General features: G+C 40.1%; 1 protein-coding gene across 1 annotated transcript in view; it reads left to right on the top strand.

Annotated features, from left to right (window-relative positions):
• THSD4 (thrombospondin type 1 domain containing 4) overlaps positions 1-24,044 on the top strand; it is a 997,759-nt gene that overhangs the window by 217,581 nt on the left and 756,134 nt on the right. The gene's annotated exons all lie outside the window — the stretch shown is intronic.

Below are 24,044 nucleotides of genomic sequence, written 5' to 3'. Positions count from 1 at the left end.
TGGAGAGTAAATAAGTGTACTGGGCTCTTTTGCAGGATGAGTTGCCGGCACAAATTCTGGGGCCTCTGCCCTGAGAGTTCCGTTATTATCCTCCTCTACATCTGAAGAGATATCAGCATCTGTTTCTGAAGCTTCCGGAGGCCACAGCCAACTCATCTCAACTTCCTCATCTTCATCTGTAGAGGGTGCAAGCTGAGACCTGGTTATTGGCCTACACACATCAGTGGATGTGGATGGGAATTCCCCCTCTGTGCTTATCCTGACTGCCTCTGTGAGAGGTAAAAGGTGATTCCGATGCCAGGTTTTTACTGGCCCAGTGTTTCCTTCTGGCTTGATTTCATACACTGGGAGCCCTGGCAGCTTCCTACACACAACGTAAGGCTGTGATCTCCAACGATCCGCCAACTTATGCTTGCCCGGAATGCCTAGATTTTTTAGCAGAACCCGGACACCTGGTTCAAGATCCTGAATTCTTACTTTCAGGTCGGAGTTCCTCTTGTTCCTGTTCTCTCTGGAGTTCGAGGTGGCTCGAGCCTGCTCGTAAGCCATCTTCAGGCTCCTCCGCAGCCTGTCCACATACCCTCTATGGGAGGTCTCTGATGTGTGATCCAAGGAGGAACCAAAAGCCAGGTCCACTGGTAATCGGGCTTCACGGCCAAACATTAATCTGTAAGGGGAATACCCAGTGGCGTCACTTTTGGTACTGTTGTAGGCATGAACCAGTGCAGTAATGTGTCTACACCAATGGGGTTTCTGTTCTGCAGTCAACTTCCCCAACATATTCAAGAGAGTCCTGTTGAACCTTTCCGGTTGAGGGTCCCCTTGTGGGTGATGAGGAGTAGTCCTGGACTTTTGTATGCCTAGTAGATCCATCAGTCTCTTTATCAATTTGCTCTCAAAGTCCCTTCCTTGGTCCGAATGTATCCGTTTAGGTAAGCCATAATGGACAAAGAATTTCTCCACGAGAGTCTTTGCTACCGTGGTTGCTTGCTATTACGATGGCACACTGCTATGCTCTACGATATGCATGAATAAACAGCACTAGATGTCAACTTTGGAATATGTCATGTTTCTGCTATTACCAAATGGGTTTCAATCATGTATCCCTATGATTTTATCATGTACTATTTTACCTTGATTGTCTATTGTACTGCTGGGTGTTATACATATGGTGGTGCATATGAATGTTGCCATCGATATATGTTTTCTTTCAATGTGTTATCATTCAATAAATATATGGTTTTTAACCATGTTTAAACTTCCAACGCCATTTTGCCTCAATTAAAGTCCCAATTTGTTCCCCCATGTCCTCATATCAATACCCGTAGACTGTTTATTTTTGTGAAGAGCCAACAGGAGCAAGGAGGGATTCAGGAGTGTGATCTAATTACAACTGTGTGCTGGTACCGGGGGGAGGGGGGGGGAGGAGCCCGTCAAGGCTATTTCTAGCAGTCCCTGCGGGGGCAGTGCTACAGTTATGTATCATGGGGGGTTGTCATGGCTTTGCATGGAGGTAGTATTTTGAAAGTGAATATTTTTTATCTTGTTAAAAATGGATTTAGAAGTTTCAGTCTTAAAGGTAGGACACTTCACTTCTCATCACACTACCTACTTATTGTATTGCAGGTGGTCTGCATGAGTCCATTTAGTACACAATGTGGATGCTGTTAGCAGTTCTTTTCTATAGGGTAACATGTTTTAAGTTAACTGGCCTTTTAAATCTATTGTAAAGGAATGCAAGGTTTTCGGTAATGGTCTGGATGCACGTTTGGAATGGGTTACATAAATAGCTGTAATCTAGACTCCGTGCAGCCATTATCTCACACTGGGAACAGCTGTAGAATCTACAAGGATTCTCATTGCAGGTGGTTTAAATATGTGAGTTTTAATTTTTTTTTTTTAAAAATGTATTAACAGATCTGTAAACCCAACCACATGCACATCAGAAGTTAAACTGCAGGCAAAAATAAAAAGCCACCAATTAATTAATTTATGGGTTAATTAAAAAAATATTAAAGTGTGTGGTTTACATGCATCTAGCAAAAGTACCAGAATCTCCCTTTCATAAAAGTATCTTTAATTCTCTTCAGTACATAAACTGGTATCTTCCTGATAGGAGGAGAGTGCAGAATAATTCAACAATATGCTGCTGCACCTTCGTTGTCCTGCAACTGCATTATCAAATCACAGTTGGCGGTGTCTCCTAGACCAGGTTGTATTGCTCAACTGCAGTGCAATTTGTAGAAAGGTCCAAGGTAGGGTCTGGCAATGCTCATTGGAAGGAGTACCTGGACCGCAACAGAACCAACTTACAAAGTTGGGGTGGTCCTTATATTTGTAAGTCTTCTGCACTTTTATCTTTTGCCTAGAAGTAAAATTTGCATACGTCAAAATGTTTATCAAAAATTAGTAGTTATTGTTCTGTTATATATGTTTGATAAGTGCAAAGAGAAAATACTTGTTAACCCTGTCAGAAATTTAGAGCCACCCTGTGACCTGTTCACTCTGTTATCACAAAGAAAATTAGTTCTAGTTCTTAATTCTCTAGTTCTTGTACTACAGAATTATCACGTTATGATGAGATGAGAGTGAGAGGGATTGTGTAATTTAACAAAGGAAAACTGGGCAATAGTGCTTGCAAGCACAAGAAAATTATCGACCGCACTCCGACATGATTAACCACTTAAGGACCGAGCCCATTTTTGACACATGATGTTCACACGTTAAAATCAGTATTTTTTGCTAGAAAACTACTTAGAACCCCCATACACACACACACATATATATATATATATATATATATATATATATATATCGTATATTTTTTTTAGCAAAGACTCTGGAGAATAAAATAGCTGTCATTGCAATATTTTTGTCATTGTCATGCGGAATTCGCGCAGCGATCTTTCAAACGCCATTTTTTTGGGAAAAATTACGAAAAATTACATTTCACTGCATTTAAAAAAACGAAACAGTAAAGTTAGCCCATTTTTTTGTATATTGCGAAAGATCGAGTAAACGTCACGTCGAGTAAATGGATACCCAACAGGTTACGATATAAAATTGCGCACACCCACCGAATGGCGACAAACTATGGTCAGTAAAAATCTCCATAGGCGACGCTTTAAAAATGTTTAACGGTTACCAGTTTAGAGTTAGAGAGTAGCTCTTTTTTTTTAATGTATTGCTCTCCCTCTGGCGATCGCGGCGATACTGCACATGTGTGGTTTGAACAGCGATTTCATTTGCGGGCGCGACTTCGGTATACGTTTTCTTTTGTGCGCGAGCTCACAGTGATGGGGGCGGCTAAATTTTTTTTTTATTTATTTATTTTTTTTAATTTTAGCACGGGTTTTAAAAAAAAAAAAAATCTGATCACTTTTATTGCTGTCACAAACAATGTAAACATCCCTTGTGACAGCAATAGGCAGTGACAGGTACTCTTTATGGTGGGATTGAGGGTTTAAAAGACCCCAGACCCCTCCACTACACTTCCATATATTCAAAATGCCAAAAACTGCATTTTTGAAGACTGTCACTTTTTAAATTCAGCGCCTTTAGCAGCCGAGTAACCCGGACGTGATGTCATGGACGCCACCTCCGGGTTATGTCATCGGAGACCCGATCAAAGCCACATCCGGCTTTGATCGGGACTCCAACCAGCCAGCGGACGCTCCAGCTGGTTGCTCTGGTCTCCCGGTGGGACGGGAGACCCGGGCAGAGCCGTGGGAGGGGGGGACATCCCCTCCTGCTCGCTGGGGTAACGATCGAGCGGCTCCTGAGCCGCATTGGTCGTTACCGCTGGCTCTAAAAAATGGTACTGGGGTGATGCCTCTAGCTGCAGGCATCACCCCGGTACAACCACTTAAATGCAGCCGAGGATGTCAGTTTGCGTTAAGTGGTTAAGTGAAAGTGATTCGTGAAATGCGCCAACCGCTTTCTTTGCTCGCCTGTTATGTCCAGGATTTTTGTTACATTTGGATATTTTATTCAATAAAGTCCACTGATTGCCTTTCAGGTCGGAGTGCGGTCGATACTTTTTTGTGCTTGGATTTGCTCAGACCGCAGACTGGACGTGCACCCGACCTTTGAGGATTCAATTACTCACACCTTAGCGGTTACCTTTCCATTGTTGTTCAATATTGCTTGCAGTTTTAGTCCAGAAAAGGCACTGTAATGTCAGCCCAAGTCAGGAAATTAGGAGTTGATTGTATTTCTGACAGATCAACATGTAAGCAGGAGCAGTCTTCGCACTGTAAATGGCGCTCGACCGAGTCTACAATGCAGAAGGGAAGGAAGTTGTGAGGAGGTTCCTCTATGATTTCCTGTGCTCACCAGGGGAACAACTGTCCGACTTGACTCTAATGCGCCTCGTGACCTTGGCGGCTATACTGGGTCAGAGCAGTATCTTTTTAATGTCCCACTCTTCAGCCTCCAAACTGACAGCTTAAGCCAAATATTTCTTCAGATACTCCTCTAGTAAGAAGTCCACATCTGTTGGATCTCTCAGTTGATGCTGCTTATGCCTCATTTGGATTGTTTTTGGACATCCCACTCATCTATAATTTTCCTTAACCCTGTGCCCCTTACTAAATGATAGAGAAAATTGGATTTTTGCACATTCACATTTTTCTTGGAGTGCAGTGAGGGACACCTAACAAAACTGAGGCACGATGGTTAGGGGTGGGGTAATGTGGGCTTGGCTTCCATGGTTTTAGTATATCTACTGTTCACCGCCTGAAGACAGCTGGACTTCTATGATTTTCTTTATCTTCATGTTCCTCAATTGATGCCAAAAAAAAATTAAGGTAAGTACAAACTCCTATTTTTAAAGTATTTCCAAGCAGAAAAATCAGTCACCAATTATACCATGTGGGGGTTACAGGTATAACAAGATAAATGGTGCAAGACATCAGTTGGGATTTATTCTTCCACCTTTACTGTATCCTGGTGGAAAAATCTGTTATACACTACACATTTTTTTACAGTTAGGATAATCACATATACAGCTGCAAGAAAAAGTATGTGAACCCTTTGTAATGATATGGATTTCTGCACAAATTGGTCATAAAATGCGATCTGATCATCATCTAAGTCACAACAATAGACAATCACAGTCTGTTTAAACTAATAACACACAAAGAATGAAATGTTGCCATGTTTTTATTGAACACACCATGTAAACATTCACAGTGCAGGTGGAAAAAGTATGTGAACCGTTGGTTTTAATAACTGGTTGAACCTCCTTTGGCAGCAATAACTTCAACCAAACGTTTCCTGTAGTTGCAGATCAGACGTGCACAACGGTCAGGAGTAATTCTTGACCATTCCTCTTTACAGAACTTTTTCAGTTCAGCAATATTCTTGGGATGTCTGGTGTGAATTGCTTTCTTGAGGTCATACCACAGCATCTCAATCTGGTTGAGGTCAGGACTCTGACTGGGCCACTTTAGAAGGCGTATTTTCTTCTGTTTAAGCCATTCTGTTGTTGATTTACTTCTATGCTTTGGGTCATTGTCCTGTTGCAACACCCATCTTCTGTTGAGCTTCAGCTGGTAGATAGATGGTTTTAAGTTCTCCTGCAAAATGTCTTGATAAACTTGGGAATTCATTATTCATTCGATGATAGCAATCCGTCCAGGCCCTGATGCAGCAAAGCAGCCCCAAACCATGATGCCCCCACCACCATACTTCACAGTTGGGATGAGGTTTTGATGTTGGTGTGCTGTGCCTCTTTTTCACCACACATAGTGTTGTGTGTTTCTTCCAAACAACTCAAATTTGGTTTCATCTGTCCACAGAATATTTTGCTAGTACTGCTGTGGAACATCCAGGTGCTCTTGTGCAAACTGTAAACGTGTAGCAATGTTTGGTTGGACAGCAGTGGCTTCCTTTGTGGTATCCTCCCATGAAATCCATTCTTGTTTAGTGTTTTACGTATTTTAGATTCGCTAACAGGGATGTTAGCATTTGCCAGTGACTTTTGTAAGTCTTTAGCTGACACGCTAGGATTCTTCTTCACCTCATTGAGCAGTCTGCGCTGTGCTCTTGCATTCATCTTTACAGGACGGCCACTCCTAGGGAGAGTAGCAGCAGTGCTGAACTTTCTCCAGTTATAGACAATTTGTCTTACTGTGGACTGATGAACAGCAAGGCTTTTGGAGATACTTTTATAGACCCTTCCAGCTTTATACAAGTCAACAATTCTTTATCGTAGGTCTTCTGAAAGCTCTTTTGTGCAAGGCATCATTCACATCAAGCAATGCTTCTTGTGAAAAGCAAACCCAGAACTGGTGTGTGTTTTTTATAGGGCAGGACAGCTGTAACCAACACCTCCAATCTCATCTCATTGATTGAACTCCAGTTGGCTGACATCTCACTCCAATTAGCACTTGGAGATGTCATTAGTCTAGGGGTTCACATACTTTTTCCACCTGCACTGTGAATGTTTACATGGTGTGTTCAGTAAAAACATGGAAACATTTCATTCTTTGTGTGTTATTAGTTTAAGCAAACTGTGATTGTCTATTGTTGTGACTTAAATGATGATCAGATCACATTTTATGACCAATTTGTGCAGAAATCCATATCATTCCAAAGGGTTCACATACTTTTTCTTGCAGCTGTAGTATATCCATTTGCAGACAGAGAAACATGGGCAGAGTGATTATATCGGTGTGATTTGATCATTATGATATCATTGAATTATTTTGACTGATGCAGATGATCTAAGCCAATAAAAATATAATCCCTCCTGCAACATTTTCCTATAATGAACTGTAGGGATACACTAGCTCTGGGCACTGGTGTGTGTGTGCACTGTACCTTAATCATAAAGGTCAAGTGGCAGCTGAGCTCTGTCACGATTCAGTAACAGTAACCCTGGCACCACGCCCTTAGGCAAAGGGCCACCTAGCATAACATTTTGAATTCCAGTTGAAATAAAATGTATTGGCAATAGCAAATATTTAAATATAGACTAAACCTTTTTCTAAGTAGCCCTGTTAACTAACAACCAACCAGGGAGTTATAAAACATGGTATAGTTTTCATATTAATGGCTGATCTGAGAAGGAGAAAAAAGGGTAAAAGGCGCAAGTTGCTGACAGGTGCCAGGGATACACTTTCTATAGTGGTTCCAAGTCTAAAACAAATAAAATATTTGTTAAAAGTATATAAATTCACACTCTGTTACAGCTAAGAGCGTCTATTCATACTTAAGAGGGTGTGGGCCGTTTATAATTTCTTCTGCTAGATAAAAGACGTTTTTTATGACCCAACTGCACCCTTACAAAGTGTAACTTTATGCCATGTTATGGAAGTTTCACACAATTTAAGATCTGATATTTCCATTACCTGTTTGCTTTCAGGAAACTGCGTTTTCAGTGCCAAAACAGCTTGGCCTTACAAGCAGAGAGCTTATTATTGTGCTGTAGGGTGCGAAGGGTATGTGCAGAGCTTGTTGGTTGCTGTAAAATGCTGATGAGAAAAGTCCTGGCTGTTTCTGCCCTGATGAACTACAATAAGAAATATTTGTTTTAAAAAAAAAATACAAAGGTGTTTAGCAGCAAAGCTTCCAAATAAAGAGCTAAGGAATACAAATTTTCTTAGTGACTTTTTTGTTTTCAGTTCCTTACTGTGTTGCCTACACCTTTGTTCTCCAAACCAGTCTTTAAGTCCCCTTATCTATTTGTACATATATGCATAAAAATGGGCTACTTGGTGCACAATGCTGATGCCTGTCAAAAATGTCCTGGCATTGACTGTAGAAACAGTTCTGCTAAATGGTCCAATTCAATGAAACAACTCACCAGGGTGAAATCTTTGTTTTGCACTGTGCCATGAGGTCTGGAGTTGTAAAACAAATTGATTGGGGCAGTGGATATCACACACTGGCCTTCGGAATGTTGTTGTTCCTCACATTAGTTGTTTTAAAAATTCTGCCAAGCAATCCCTGACTTAAAAAAAGTGAAAACCACCATCCTAATTATGTAATGACAATATGCATTTACCTTCTGGAGAAATACAACACCAACATTGTTCCTCACTACTTTTTTCTTCTTGTCTACAGGAACTGCTCTTAAAAGCTTTATTCCATATGCTCTGCATTATTTGAAGTTTCATTGGTCCACATACAGATGTGGGTACACAAACCCAGTGTGTACAGTCTTAACATGAAACTTCCATGAACTAGTGCAAAGTCTTACTTTTGTCACATCACTTTCAACAGAGACCATGTAGCACTAGCCTTAACAAGGGGCGTGGTTTTAAAGTCCCAGGTTCTATTCCCGTTAGTGCAACAACCAGACAAACAGCATCTTCACACACTGGCTTAGGAAATACAGCCCGAAACGGTAGACTTATTAACATTGATTGCTGTAGCAAATTGAATAGGGTTCAAGGAGTTGGGGATACTCCACATTACTATCTGGAAAAAAATGAACACTCTTCCTTGTAGTAGGTCTGTTGAACAGTCCCTTAAGCTATGTGACATTAAGTAGACAGCACTGGGGCACCTATAGCATCGTCCCAGGCCAGGCAAGCCTTGTACTTTGAGCAGTAGGGGTGATAAAAACTAAACAGAAATTCTCCCTCCCCCTCTGGGTCAGTACTCAGTGTCCATCAAGCATAGAATGCAACTCTGATTCCAGCAGACAGGCTCTCCCTCTGCATTCCCAAGGCAGGTCTTCAATGACACCCCTCTTGGTCCCTAAAAGGGTCTGTGGCTGAGCAGACATTGTCAGCAATGGCTAGAATCCTAAAAAGCAGGGTGGGCCTTCAGCAATACAGCCAGAAGGCAGGCAGCCCTTCCTGGCTGGGAACTTCTCCTCCTGGACAAGAAAACTATGCTCTGGGCTCCACACGTTTTATACACCCTCCAGCCCTTGTCTGGACACACCTCTCCAGGGATTGGCTGGGACTGCATAAATATTCAGGCTGCCTATCTGGCCCTTCCACCCACTATGTTCTAGAAAGCCCAAGAAAATGGGACAGCAGCCTGCAGAGCTCAAAGCAAACTCTAAGAATTACCAACACAGCTCTACTGGTTACAGGAGAGCAAAGCTAAACAGCCCGGCAGTAGGGTGCTACAAAAACAATTTTGTTTTAGTTTCCATAATGCATGGCTCCCGCTCCCACTGCTCTTACACAGTCTAGTGAGGAGGGAGAGAGAGAGCAGCGCCACTGCTCCCCTGTACATCACTGGACAGAGAGCGGGCTCAGTTAAGTATTTAAGGGGGGCTGGGGAGCAGCTGCACCTGAAAGGTGTTTTTTTTTTTTTTTTTTAACCTTAATGCATTATGGTAAAAAAAAAAAAAAAAAAAGCCTTTAGAACCATTTTAATGATGTCAGGGATTTTTTGTTCAACACTGTTATGAGACTTGATTCGCACTGATGGTTCTGAAACTAAAGGGTCCACTTATCACGATTAGTCTCCACTCCTGAATGCTGAATGCAAAGAATTTCTCAAACAATCATTCTCTTCTGTAATGCATTAGGTGAAACAGTGAAAAAAGTCTTTGTTCTCCCAATCATGATCTGCGTATATGGTTAAAAGGCAGTGGAAAATATTCATCCATGGTTGATGTAACTTTATTTATATGTCTAATAGATCACACAAAATATTCATAAAATCTGTTTATCATCATGATTTGTAGAATACATTGTCAGTGTCTTGTTGATAAAGACCATTCTTGTGATTCTCTACATTTCTAGAATTATAAACACTGTTGTGGAATTTGTATGGGACATTTGCCAATCTGGATAATATAATTCAGAACGATTGATCGCATGTTTTATTTTTTGCCAATGAAAGAAGGTAATGTTCAGCAATGTGCTCTTGATCTCCAGTCATTATGTTGATTAATGTTGATGCAGTAATATTTTTGACTGCTGTTTTGGACAAAATACATAAAAAAAAAAAAAAAGAAGAAGAAATAGAATTATAGATTACAACCAGAAATATATGTGTAAATATTTAGTCTTTAGGGAGAACATGTGTGTCTGTCTCCTTTTCTAGTCCTTCAGTTTTTAAAATGAACCTGTAGCCAGGCTATGGACATTTTAGTATTTAAATATGTTCACTTTGAAGGGGGGGGGGTGTCTATGTATTAAGATAAAAAGCCTTCTGTGTACCCCTTGGCCCCCCTAACACTTATCTGATGTCCACAAGTGTTTCAGCTGTCCAAAATTCTCCCTCCTGATTGGCTGAGACACAGCAGTGGCACCATTAACTGCTGCAGCTGTCAATCAAAGTCAGCTAGCCAATCAGGAGAGAGAGGGGGCGAGGCCGGGTTGCAGCTCCATGTCTGAATGGACACAGGGAGCTGTGACTGGGCTCGGGTGCCCCATAGCTGCTTGCTGTGGGGACAATAAACAGGAGGGGGGAGGGGGGGCAGGAGAGCAGAAGAGGGACTGTAGAAGAGAAGGAACTGGGCTGTAAATCCACTGCAACAAAGCAGGTAAGTATAACACGTTTGTTATTTTTAATAGGAAAAAAAGTTAAACTTTACAATCACTTTAAAGTAACGCAGTGCTGTATCGCAAAAAATGGCCTGGTCATGAAGGCGGGGGTGGGGGGGGGGTAGATCTTCCTGAGGTCAAGTGGTTAACATTTACATACAACCTAATTGCAGCACTGCTAATATAAAGATTTATACCAAAATGATACTACTTGTATTCTCAAAGATTTAATCAAAATATTTAAAGCGGAGTTCCGGGCACAAAAACGATATTTTTTTTTTGTGCCCGTTCGCTAGTTCAGCCTAACCTGAAAAGGAATTGGATAGTTAGATTTTTTTTTTTTTTAAAAACTCACCTTGTAATTGACGATCGTAAATACTCACCTCAGGGTACTTCCTCCCTCAGCGCCGCGGCTCCGCTGTCACTTCCTGCGCTGCGATGATTCCTGGGAGCTAAACGTCATCGCTCCCAGGAATCAATGCGACGGCACCGGCCCCGCTCGTCACTTCCGGGCAACGCCGCATTCCCCTGCTAAACAGCTTCTGGGCATGCCCAGAAGCTGTTTAGGAATGCGGCGCTGCACCGGAAGTGACGAGAGGGGCCGGTGCGGCGCATTCTGGGAGAAGAAGACGCGGAAGAAGACGCAGAAGAGGACCGCGCCGGCTTCAGCTGCCCACAAGAGAGATGGAAACGCTGTGGAAGAAATTTTATAAGTAAGTATTTCTTCTAAAAGGTAAGTGCGAACCGGGACAGATCAGAGGCTAGCCATTGTGGAATGTGCTAGCCCTGACTGTCCCGGGGGTATGTTCATTAAAAAATGACATCTGTGCCCGGAACTCCGCTTTAAGTACATATAATGCTTGAAATCAACCGGCATTCTGGAAATTCTATACTATGTGTATAATTTCCATATGAAACACCCCTATATGCATACAGGGAAATATTGAAACAAAACAAATAAAATCCAACTATAATCAAAGTCATCTTGTTACACTATTTTGTGCTCCACGATTACAGTACTTTGATTTTCATCAATTTGATTTCTGGTCCGATCATTTTTTACAATTATTTTCTGGAACCATGCATCACCATTTCTCCTCCACAATCTCCTATTTTATAATGACTTTTGATCTTTATTTCCAAGTTAATAAATATTTCCTGTATGAAGCTCTTTATATTCCTTACAACAGTTGCTTAGAAAAAAATTAAAACAATTATAGTGCTTTTCACTAAAATATTGTCACTTTAATCAAAAACAGTTAAAATATCACTCACAATGTTTTGTGCACTACAGGTAAAAACATATACACTTTCCGCTTAAGATGTATGGCTCAGCAGCTGTGCTCTGGACTAAAGCTCTCTTACTAATTGGTTTGAACATGACAATGTCACAAGCTCCACCCTGATGCCTTGCATCACACCAATGCGACTTCCTCAGAGGGTACAAAGAGCCATGACATCCTCCTGGCTTTTACAGTGCTGCTTTGTTGTTATGTTGCCATAGAGAACACTTGATACATCGCACCAAATAGTTTACTAGAATCGTTTGTATATACTTTTGCCCTTCTGTGTATTGTTATTGCAATGGGGTGGAGCAGCGACCCTAGCCGTAACCCAGGAGATGTCATAACTCGTGAAATCAAAATATTGTTTATTATTATTGATTATTATTATTGATTAATTAAAACATATAAATTAAAACCCTATAGACAAAAGGGTAAACCTTTTTCTCTCCACTACCTATTTGACAAAATTATTTGTATAACAGGCAGGATATGATAAAATCCATCCTTAAAATTCCAATATCCATACACATATTTCCCCAAAATAAACTGTAGCAAGTATATTATAATAAAATAACTATATATACATGATACACTAACAAATCTTCGTGCCGCCCCCCCCCCCCCCAATGTATGCCCAATAAATTACACAAATAAAAATAATTTATAAAGCAGTTTAAATCAAATTCCATATTTAACCCTTTTGAAGTCAGTGTTTTTAATTCACAAAGTTAATGTTATTATTACCTCTCCAGTGCTTGTTTTATTTTTCAATACCCCAAAATAACATGCCTGGTGCATTTTTTGATAAATTGTGTTTCTTGAACCCTACAGAGACAACCTAAACTTGTTCTTTTGGCCATTGTTTTGTTACGGTCATTATATTGCAATCTGCATGGGCATTGTATGCCATACACTAACTCTTTTGTAATTCATATAATATGATCTTTAATATTCTATTATTTTCCCTTTACTCAAGACACAAATTTTTTCCTTCTTTTGATATTTTTCTTCACTTTACTGCAGGCATTGCATTTACTGCATGCAAAGAAACTTTTACCAATAAGATTGATATATCACTTTTTCTCGGGGGTCCAAGTTAGTAAATTAATTTTGTGTTTTTTTGCTAATGTCCCCTCAAATGTTTATCAGCTTTCAATATCTGCCAATGTTTATCCTTTCCACTTATTGATAGTGTTTGTTATAATCTAAGACAAAAGCTATTGTGTATTCATCCTTCTTAGTATTATTATTTCAGGTACTTTATATAGCGCTGTCAATTTACGCAGCGCTTTACATATACATTACACATTTACATCAGTCCCTGCCCTCAAGGAGCTTCAATCTAAGGTCCCTAACTCACATTCATACCTACATAGTAGGGCCAATTTTATACAGGATCCAATTAACCTACCAACATGTCTTTGGAGTGTGGGAGGAAACCGGAGGAGGAAACCCACACAGGCACAGGGAGAACATGCAAACTCCAGGCAGGTAGTGTGCTGGTTGGGATTCGAACCAGCGACCCTCTATGGGGTTGATTTACTAAAATTGGAGAGTGCAAAATCTGGTGCAACTGTTAATGGTAGCCAATCCATTTCTAACCGTAACTTGTTCAATTAAGTTTTCACAAGAAAAAACCTGGATTGGTTTTTATGCAAAGCTTCACCAGATTTTGCACTCTCCAGTTTTAGTAAATCAACCTCTACGTATGGCAGCTTTAGTAGTGCACATGTTTTCCTAACCCTATTTCATTCCTTCTACACATTTTATTTGGTTGATCATTAGCACCTATTTGAAGTATGTTCTGTACCAATGGGTAACTATTTACATGTAAAAGTAAAGGTGACGTAGAAAGATAAATTTAATGTACTGACTGTAATCTGTTTTAGTATTCTAGGAAGCAGGTTGAGTACGATTGCGTAGACATTTCTTAATGCCAACTCCACAAAGCTTTATGTGGTTGTATTGTAACCTTCACTTACCCCTCTGCTCTCTACTTTCCAGTGTGTGGTACAGTTATAATGCTAAAATTTCCATCACATAGCAGCTAGTAAAATTCCATACTACTACAAACATTTTAAATCTCTACAGTTGAGCTCCTTTTAAAAGATCAACACTAGTTCCTTTGTGTTTTTAATGCTAAAATTGTTCCACAGAAGATGATAAAGATAAGTACCTTTTAATGATCTTTATTAGAACTGCAGCCTTAGTTCAGTACAAAAAGCTATTTAATGACTTAGCAGTACTATGTGGAGTCTGGCAAGTAGTAATATTATTAAAGAGCTTAAATACAGCATGACCATTTACACACTAACATTTTTGCATCTTTAATTGTAGAAAAGCTTTGTCTATTGAAACCTATTTCATTTAAATGTATAACCTTTAAATCTATTTAGCTTAACATGTAAAATTGCCTTGACATAAATAGTCCTACAATTTAATGTTTTCAGGAATAATCTGATAGATCTATTTGTACAACCTAGTTCTACATGTGCACAGGTCAGACATATTTGCTCATTACATATACAGGCTCAGCTTCCTGTTTTGCAGTGCTATACAATGGTTGTGTCGTAATGCTCCTTCCCACAATGCTAGTCTTGATAACAATGCACCATGTGGCTAATATGTCTGGATGCTTGTGAGTGCAAATGTTTAATAGTTCTGTGAGTACCCAACTAGGGTGACCTTCAGTGTTACAAAGAGGCCAAAATGAGCAGTAATAATTTTCACTGCTCCTCTTTATGTGCTGCATTAGAGGGTTGATGAGCTTTTTAAAAGGTAAAGGGGAACGAGGTAAAGGTAGCAAGGGGATGAAACTGTTGTTGGACAGGGAGGAATTGGAAGGATAGAAACTCTGGCTGGACGTGGAGGGAGAGGTGGGCAGTAGGGTGGCAACTTTGACTAAAAGGGGAGAGAAAGAAATGTGAGGGCAGGTATCCGTGGCCTAATCTCAGTGATTATTAGGAAAAGCTTTAACAAAATAGCACATCCTAACACAGTTAGTGTTTTTTTTTTTTTTTTACCCTATTAAAAAAAGGTTCCTCCCTGGGGCAGACGTGAGAGCAGTAAACCAAGGCTTGTTTAATCCCACTGAAAGAAGAGGGGAGGCAAAAGAGTATACCCTCTGGGCACCTGACACCATGCTGCTTACATGCTGAAAGTGATGAGAGGCACCATATTGGAATGGATTTGGAATAATACTACCTCGAATTGGACCCTGAAAGTGAAGAGTGAACTGCTTTCTGGGTGCTTGGGGGACATATTATAAGTATATATACTCTTTTGTCTTTCCTCTCCTTTCAGCGTTATTGAGCTAGCCTTGGTTTACTGACTCTGATTTTGTTTTGTCACCTGCACTGGCCTGCTCCCACGTTTGCCCCAGGGATGGGATCTTGCCTAAGTTCTGCTTTCTGTTTCTGTATAGTTTCCTGCCATTCAATCGATCACCTATTAAACTAAGCCTCCATTTCTGAGTCCTGAAGAAGCGGCCCACCCCATAAAACATGTAGAGGATCATAATATGGTTTGAGTTTATGTTCCCTTGTAGTCTACCTCATTCCAGGATTGGGGTATTAGATCTATACCTGTATAGTTGCCAAAGGTAACGCTCTCCATGGTTGTAGAGGCTGATCTAAATAATGTATTTGTGATTTTAACTGGATTTGTGTAATAACATTTGTATAATTTAATAATTGCTGTAAGTGTCTATGGAGTACCAACAAAGCCCATGTATGTTTTTTCTTCAATCAGATCTCTAGTGATAGGATGAAATAGCACCTGTCCTTTTGGTTTTTTGATTTGGCACTAGCACTAGATTTGAATTTTATATGCTGTAACATGGGGGGACTCTGGGATTACCAGCCAGTCAAACTTGTAAAAGCAAAACTGCCTTTATTTTCAAATACCAGGCAAAACTACCGTAAATAGCTTATAAGCAACATAAAATAGTCCATAGTTTCTGGTTTTCGAAAACAAAACTATGGTTCGCCGCCTGTAACACCCATCCCTTACAAGGGTTCTAAAGTCCCTAACAGGATCCCCGCTGGTTCCAGGGGCCTGTAAAGGTTGCAAAAGCCTATCGGGGTCCCAGCTGATTAACAGCCTGCAGTCCTCTCACAACTAGTGCTTCTCCACACTCCATCTCATACACATCTGCTGACTCCTTCTTGTTCCTTTTCAGGCCTCTCCTGCAGGTGGGTTAACCCCTTTACAACCAAAGTCCATGTAATGCAGGTTGGAGGCACTTACCAAAAGTCTCTCTGAGCCTTTGGAATATGGAATCTCATTTAAGGGACTTATTCATCTTGGGAAAGCTTTAAGTCAGGGTACTCCTTTTTAACTGGAATCTCTCACCCTGCATGGGTGGGAACCTCCAAAACTATTCAAATTGCCCCACTTGAAGTACCACAACCCAAATAATGGGGAAACATACCTGCCTTCCATGCCTGATGTCCTGTACAAAGCTTAGATTGAAAATTATGTTAAAAGATATAACTGTGTAATAATGCCCAATGGTTTTGTTGTGCAAAACCATTGTGTTGGGTTTCTCTTTCTCTCTTGTTTTTGAGTAGTTAAAAAAGAAATCTATAGCTTATTACTCATCCTTACACAGACTGTAAAATAAATTGCATTTCAATATTGATCACATTAGACAAATGTTAGCCTGATATAGGTAATGATTAACAGGATATAACATTAGGTATATAATGCAAACCGTCTGTGTTTTTAAAATAAGCGACACCAATATCCAGCCAAGGTGTTGTGTGTTGCCTAGGAGTTGCCAGTAAAAGTCTGCTTCTTTATAGTTCATAGATGAAACACATTAAGACCAATGACTGAGGTGAAAGTTTCACTTTGTGTTTTGTCTGTAAAGAAAATACCACCGTGCAGCATCAATCTATATTAATCCTTTTCCTGACTTTTATAGGTTTGAGTTGGACTCTCCTAATATTTTGTTTGGTAAAACACCCCAGTCTACCTTCCCCATCATCCATGCATGCAGTGATTTCAAATTTCTCTTTTTTTATTGTCATTTCAACTAAAAGTGTAACACAAGACAGCTTTCTGGCATAATGACTATGCTGTAACAACCTCAAAAACCTTTTGGCCCTGTGCTGTATCACACAGATTTTTTTTCCTGACATTCCTCCGGATTTACTGCATGGTTTACGACTTATCAGTGAAACTGAAGTATGTAACATAAGGTGTTTGGTCTGCATTTCATCGTGTAATCCAAGGTAGAAACAAAATAGATTTTGTTTTTCATTTAGCTGATGGCTTGATTGACTGCCCGGAGATAATTCCTCTTTTGGAAGCCTGGCTGTGTATATCAGTATTATTCTTTGCAGGTTTCTTGTACCCTGAAGGTTTAATGCCATGCTTCAATAAGTTATTTATTTTAACAGTTGTCTGTCATAGTTACACACTTTTTACTTTAAACAAAATAATTGTGTTGTGCTATCAAGGTGCTAATTCATTAATAATACAACCCATTAACATAGGGATATTGCAAAAAAATCATCAATGTGTGTGAAAATCAATTCATCAAAAAGTATCTAAAGATGATAATTCAATAAAGTGCATGGTGCAAAATTGGTCCAAATAAAAAGTGAACAGTGCAAGAAAATTCTTGAAGTAAATGTGTATATCATCCTAATCTTCCTTTGTAACCATATGCCACTCCAGATCCAGGTGTGCACCAAACTCACAAACCGCTTGCCGAAAGGTAAGACCTCAGATATGGAGGCCTGGCTGCGCGTTTTAGGAGAGATCCCTACTGGGATGGATGGACTGACGAAATGCCAAAAAGACACACATGCTGTTGTTTTGGAGAACCCAGTAGAGGGTTTTTTGCCACTAGTTTAGTTAGTGGCTCACATAAATAGATATTTAGTTTATTTTATGATATGGACTTGCTGTACAAAACCCTCCTGCATTGAACTGTTTGTTTTTTTGCCTTGCTAACTAAACATGCAAGGCAAACCTGCTTGGACTGTTCCTGGGTGTCCCTGTGTTGTTCATGGTTACCCCTGTCACTATGTGTGTAAATATGAAATACATTTTGGAACCCAAAAGTCTCTTTGCATTGTGCTGGCATGCAGTATTTTGTGCGTTATTTGCATTGTGTTGCATTGTGTTAAGGAAACTTGTTCATTTGGAGTGGACTGCCAACACATATAATTGGAGAAAAAGGTGTACCAGATTCTTTTTACACAATTGTTCATGTGCATTGTGGTGTGCTACTTCATGGATACGTTGCCTGCAACCACAGCTGTACGTCAGGGTAATGCTCTTTATTAAGGTACCACAAAACTGATGAAGTCAATCAATGGAATGTGTTGTAATGCAATGTTTTTGTTTTGTTTTGTTTTGTTTTATTTGTAATGGTTTAATACTAAATAAAATGGAGTTAGGCTGTGCTGGTTTTATTTTTGCTTTGAAATCCATGATTGTGTATTTAGTTTGTGCCTAATACACTGGAGGTGGCTTTCCTGAGGGACATGAGAAGTAGGCAGAAAGTGCAAGGTGAACTGAAATGATCCGCTTGCTGTCTTTATACTGTATATATGGCAGCAAGGTGGCTCTGCTGTGCAGGATCGCTATCTAGTATGTGATCCTGCACTTCCGGGTCTGGGGCCCACTCCGCCAGTGGCCCTTTCCTGCTGTGATTAGACAAAGCAGGTACAGCAGATCAGATGTCCACCGGCACCCGCTCATGCTTTGGTACACAGGCAGAATGGCGGTCTGCCTATGTAAAGAAGGCAGATCACTGTTCTGTCAGTACAGAACAGAAGGCATGCATCCTGTGTCTCTGCTAAGCAGGGGCACAAATCCATTCCTTCCCCTAGTTCAAGCACCTCCCCCACTGTAGTAAAGCACTGGTCAGGCATACATTAACCCTTTGAATGCCCCTGATGTTAACCCCTTCCCATCCAGTGTCATTAGTACAGTGACAGTGCATATTTTGTAGCACTGATCACTGTATTAGTGTCACTGATCCCCAAAAAGTGTCAAAAGTGTCAGTTAGTGTCACGACTGTCAGCTGCAATATCGCAGTCCGGCTAGAAGTCGCTGATTGCTTGCAATTACTAGTAAAAAAGAAAATAAATAAAAATATTCCATAGTATGTAGATCTATAACTTTTGCACAATCCAATTATTATAGGCATATTGGGATTTTTTTTACCAAATGTATATATACTGTGACAGTGCAGTCAGCTGTGAGGGTGTATGTCACCCAGGATTGTCAACCAGACGGGTTGAAAGGCTCCAGGAGGATTCTTTTATTTGCAGGAAACTGGCTTTTAAGTTTCCTTGCGGTTTTGTAAGTCCAGTTGGGGACCTGGAGCTTTCGCAGCGATCTGGGTGGGAAGAAATCTCCAATCCTGGGACCAGGTCTTAGGAATAGCCAGCACACTGATTGTGCAGGTGGATCTGGGTCTTTTAGTAGAGACAGGACCAGGGTTCTGGGCTCCACCCTCCCAAGGAGTCCTGGCAAGCAAGGGAGAAGTGTGCATGTCTGCACGGTGCAGTCTGACAGAGCAGACGGAGGGCCAAAACCTGTGGGCCTGAGCAGCAAGGAAGCTGTAAAAGGAGAGTGTCAGGAAGGGTACAGAGTGTGTACCATACAGGGACACTGTTACCGGGTCAAGAGGACAGAGGTCAAAGCCTGAGGAGCAGTGCTGACCAGAGAGCCAGGTGGCTTGGTATTATTCACTTATTATTTCTTTACTGCTGTGTAAAGTTAAAACCCCTGCGTGGGAAATTCTGGATGGACTATTTTCCTTTTTCTTTAATAAAAGTGGGCCAACAAGCCCTTGAAAGGCACAACTGGAGTGGACTCAGCTCACTGGTAAGCTCTACATTTAAGCTAAAATAACCCCCAAATGTTACAATACATATATATATAAAAATATGTAGCAGAATACATTTTGGCCCAAATTTAAGAAACATTTAATTGGACACTTTTTATAGCAGAAAATAAAAATATTTTTATTTTATAAAATTTATTTTATAAAATATATTTATAATATAGTTTGTTTTGTTTATAGCACACCAAAAAAAAAAAACACAGAGGTGATAAAATACCACTAAAAGAAAGCTATATTTGTGGGGAAAAAAGGAAATAAATTTTGTTTAGGTACAGCGTGACAGGACTGTGCAATTGTCAGTTAAAACTGGCATAGCACATGGTAAAATGCATGTTACTGCAAGGTATAGATCAGAAGAGTGGCTTTACGTTTGACATCCCAAATTACAGACAGTAGTTTACTGTTAGCCTTGTCTATCTCCAGGTGTTGTTTTTTTTTTTTTTTTTTTTTTTTTGCATAGATCAAGAGGAAACTTGGATAAATGTATGAACGGTTGTTCCTAGCAACAAGTCGAAACGTTGATTGCATTTGTTCGCTGTGTATTTCGTAATACTGCTTGTTGTGCACCAGCTATGTCATTGTAGAAAATGTAGGGTTTCCTTGTCATGGCACCCAGTATTTTAAATCTGAAAATCCTTTACAATAGTCTTTGGCAAGTTTGGTGCTTCTCAGCGGTTTTAGTAAATTCGATATTTTTATCATACAATACAGGGCACATGAATCGATTCAGAGACCATAGGCTATATGCTGCTACTTTTAGGTGACTTAACACTGGCAAAAGCTTTGCTGGGTCCCCACCTAGCGCACCCATTTAACCCTGCCCATTCTTTGAGGATCCAGTTCTTAGGTGATTAACGCCTTCTCCTCTTGGAGAAGAATTTCCTCCTGTTTTTCCATTATATTTACTTTACCTCCTTTGACTGACACTTCTTTAAAGATCTGAGCGACTACTATCTTCATGGCTTACTGACAGTTTCTGGATTAGTGACCCTTGAGTACATATTGTGCACAGCGGGACCAGGCTGTTTGCTTGAAGCACTGAATCCTGCATTTGGCACTCACCTTGGCATGTGGTTTAAGTGTAGTTAACCAAAGGGTGCTATACAGGTTCTGGGCCATTGTCTATTCCTATGGCACCTGAAGACCCCTTGTGGGTATATGCCCACTGTGATGAGCAAAGCTTGGACCGTGCAAAGCTGAGCCCTCCATTTCTGTCCTAATTAATTTCCCCTTTTTATGGGTTCCTCATAAAAGCAAGTCCTCCTTCTTTCTTTTAACACCGTCAGTTGTAGTTTTGCATTGGCCTTCCTTCTTCTTCCACTTGTGAACTGGTAGCCTGGAAGTCATCTCTCTCATTGCTTCCCTGGTGCTTTCTGTACCACCCGTATAGGAATTCCCTCCAGAGCCGATATTTCTGTTAAGGTCAGGTTCTTAGGTTCTTGCCCCTGGCATCTATCTATTTCCCTTCTGCAGAGTCACCACCTACATTTCTGTTCACAGGTGACTGTTTGAGTCACCACTGTCACTTGCTCTGGCTGTAGAGTGCTTCTACTGTTAACAGTTTGTTTATTTCAGTTTGCCCTTCTTGGTTTGTCCTGTGGGCCTGTTGCATTGATTATTGCTTTAGGATGTCCCATGGTCAATGGGTCGATTTCTGTGTCCTCTAGTGTACAATAAAGGCAATTGGATTTTTGCCATATCTGTAAATTCAGTATCTTGGTGTACAGTACAAGACACAGGTCCCTCACTTATCTTCATTGTGATTTCTTTATTGCTTTCTAAAAAAAAACTGAAGCATCATGCAGTAGGCAGGTTTATATGGCTAAAATATGGGGTAGGCCCAGCTAAGATTTCACCAGTTTTGAATTACCTGAAGGCAGCGGCATATAACCCATGGTCTGTGAATTGATTCCTGTGTTCTGTACTGTACTCCAACATATGGAATTTAGAAGTGTGTTAAAATTCCTATTATATCTATTTTAGGTCCTCAGGGAATGTAAAGGAGGTCCATGACCTCCAGTGACCTATTCCCACCTATAATTTTATTGACCATTACAATTTGCAAAGTGTACTGCATGTATTGTTTTTCGGAATTTGATTATGCTTCCTCTCCAATAGTGCAACAACAACATACCTGTAATTTGTTAAATGTTATTTAAAGGGAAAAACAATATACTATGAATTTGAGTTTTGCTATATCGCATATGCTTCTGTCTGACATCCATTACCCTAACAGTGCATGTTGTCAGCTCTTGTTACAGAATGACGGGTGAAAACATTATAATAGTTCCCTTTTATTTTTGCCCAACTCAGTGCTTTTGCACTCTGTCAAGAGGTAACAGACACCTATGATATCAAGTGTATGGGTTAGGGGTGGCTTGGCACGTGATTGGCCAAGCCTTGTTCAAACTTTTAAATGAAGCCCATAGCAGATATACAGGTAGCTGTTGACTTTTACTACAGTGGGTTACACAATGGTATTTCTGCCTAAAGGTGTAGAAAACGCACGCTATGATTGGTTTTCTCAGAATGAAGTCAGAAAAGACTAATATTAAACATTAATGTTGTTGGAATATAAATTCTATTATTTTTAAGCTTTGCTGATTTATTTTTTATGTTTAGTTGGCTAAGCCACTGAACAACATTTTCTATTTAGCATATTTTTAGAACTTTAGTTTTATTCATTGCATTATTTCTATTAATGTTGATGAAATTACAACATCAAACGTCTTTCTGTTTCCTCCGGGAATAAATTCTTTCTGTTACTACTGTACTGTACTGTCCCATATTTTCACGCCTGTGCTGATTGTAATATACACCTTTGGGACATACTTTACGAAATGTTGGTGAGAAAAAGACTTTTCCAAAGAATAAAAAGGCAAAAAGGAAACTTCAAAAGGTTTCACATACTTTCTACAATTTCAGCTATATTTGTGTTTCAACTTGGCTAGTGCTTTTGCCTTGGATTTTGCCAAGACAAATTCCAGCAGGTGTTTTTTGAGATTATTGCAAAGCCACACTGATGTTTTTTTTCTACTAGTCTCCACCAATTAACTTATGTTGAGAAATGCTTTGTTTTCTTGTTCAGCGTCCCAAAATGTGGTAGAAACAATGAAATACCTGCCTACCTATTAAATAAAGGTGGTATGTTCCAGGCATATTTAATAATAAAGATGTCCAGTATAACTTTGCTACATAATGATATATGCCTACTGGCAGCTACATTCTGGCTCTACTTTTCACATAGAGCCCGGCTGCTTCTTGCATTTTTCATCTGCAGTTATTATAGCAGTAATAATGTTGGAGGTCTACTGCATTGTATTTTTTGGCAGCAGCAGGGTTCCCCTATTGGGAATCACTCCTTCGGTTTTGGCATTCTAGTTTATCCTGTAGGGAATCTGATTATTGCTTTGTGATGTGGTACCACTGTTATTATCGCTTCATTTAAACTTTAAATTTTGTAATTTGATGTGTATAAATCTCTGTCAGAGCAGAGGGTCCTGGCTTTAGTTTTAAATTAGGGAAAACCGTGCAATGAGTGTCTAGAGCAGCTAATCTCTGGAATGAAGTAGAGAGTTTACATTGGATTACTGCTAATTTGCTGGTCTTTCATGTTATCAGTCAGGCTACTTAGTTTTGTATAAACACCCACTAACAAGATGTAATGAAGAAAGGCTTGTGTTAAGAGTAATCGGCTAGTAATTCTTTTGCCAGAGATAAGCCGCTGTGATGTGAGGTGCCTGTGATTCTAGTATGACATGAACTTCATGTTAAAGGACTTGGCTTGATGACAATGTTATACATCAAGTATAAATTAGTGTTTCATAATACAATCAGTTTTTACCTTGTAATACTGGATTTTAAGATCTGTTACATTCCGTAATGGGAAAAGTTGTCAAAGTTTTCTAAACTGTGGCTGTGCATGCTGTGTATTATGCCCCATGGGGAATTCCTTTGCATCTTTGCACTTAGGTCACCATTGTTCAAAGCACGGCGGCTTAGTGGTATCTGTGCTTGCCTACAGCTCCTATACTTTATTCTTATCCAGGAGGAAGTTTGTATGCTCTCTCTATGTTTACCTGTGTAGCAATAACCTCCAGAGGGGCCACTGGAAATATACAGGTCTCCCTACCTTTTCAGAGGATGCCCACCTTGTGTGCAATTCCCATAGCACACCAACAAATTCAGGCTGAGTCTAGGGGTGTCTTTTGAATATTTATTGCAGATCTTGAAAAAATTCAAGGGAGGAGGGTTGAGGGTTGCAGGATACACAAGGCACAGCATGTTGGAGGACAGCTTTCCTGAAAAATCCTTCTTCCAGCAGTATTAGGCCCTATAGTAGTAGCCATAAAATGATGAAAGAGGGAACAGACAGTCTAATCTGATACCTCATGCAAGAACGCATAGTCCTTATGCAGCTATCTCTGG

The sequence above is a fragment of the Pelophylax lessonae genome (assembly GCF_965119305.1).
Source record: "Pelophylax lessonae genome assembly, chromosome: 4".
Classification (NCBI taxonomy): Eukaryota; Metazoa; Chordata; class Amphibia; order Anura; family Ranidae; genus Pelophylax; species Pelophylax lessonae.
The sequence above is the reverse complement of the archived record's forward strand: the minus strand, read 5'-3'. Positions and strand labels throughout refer to the sequence as shown.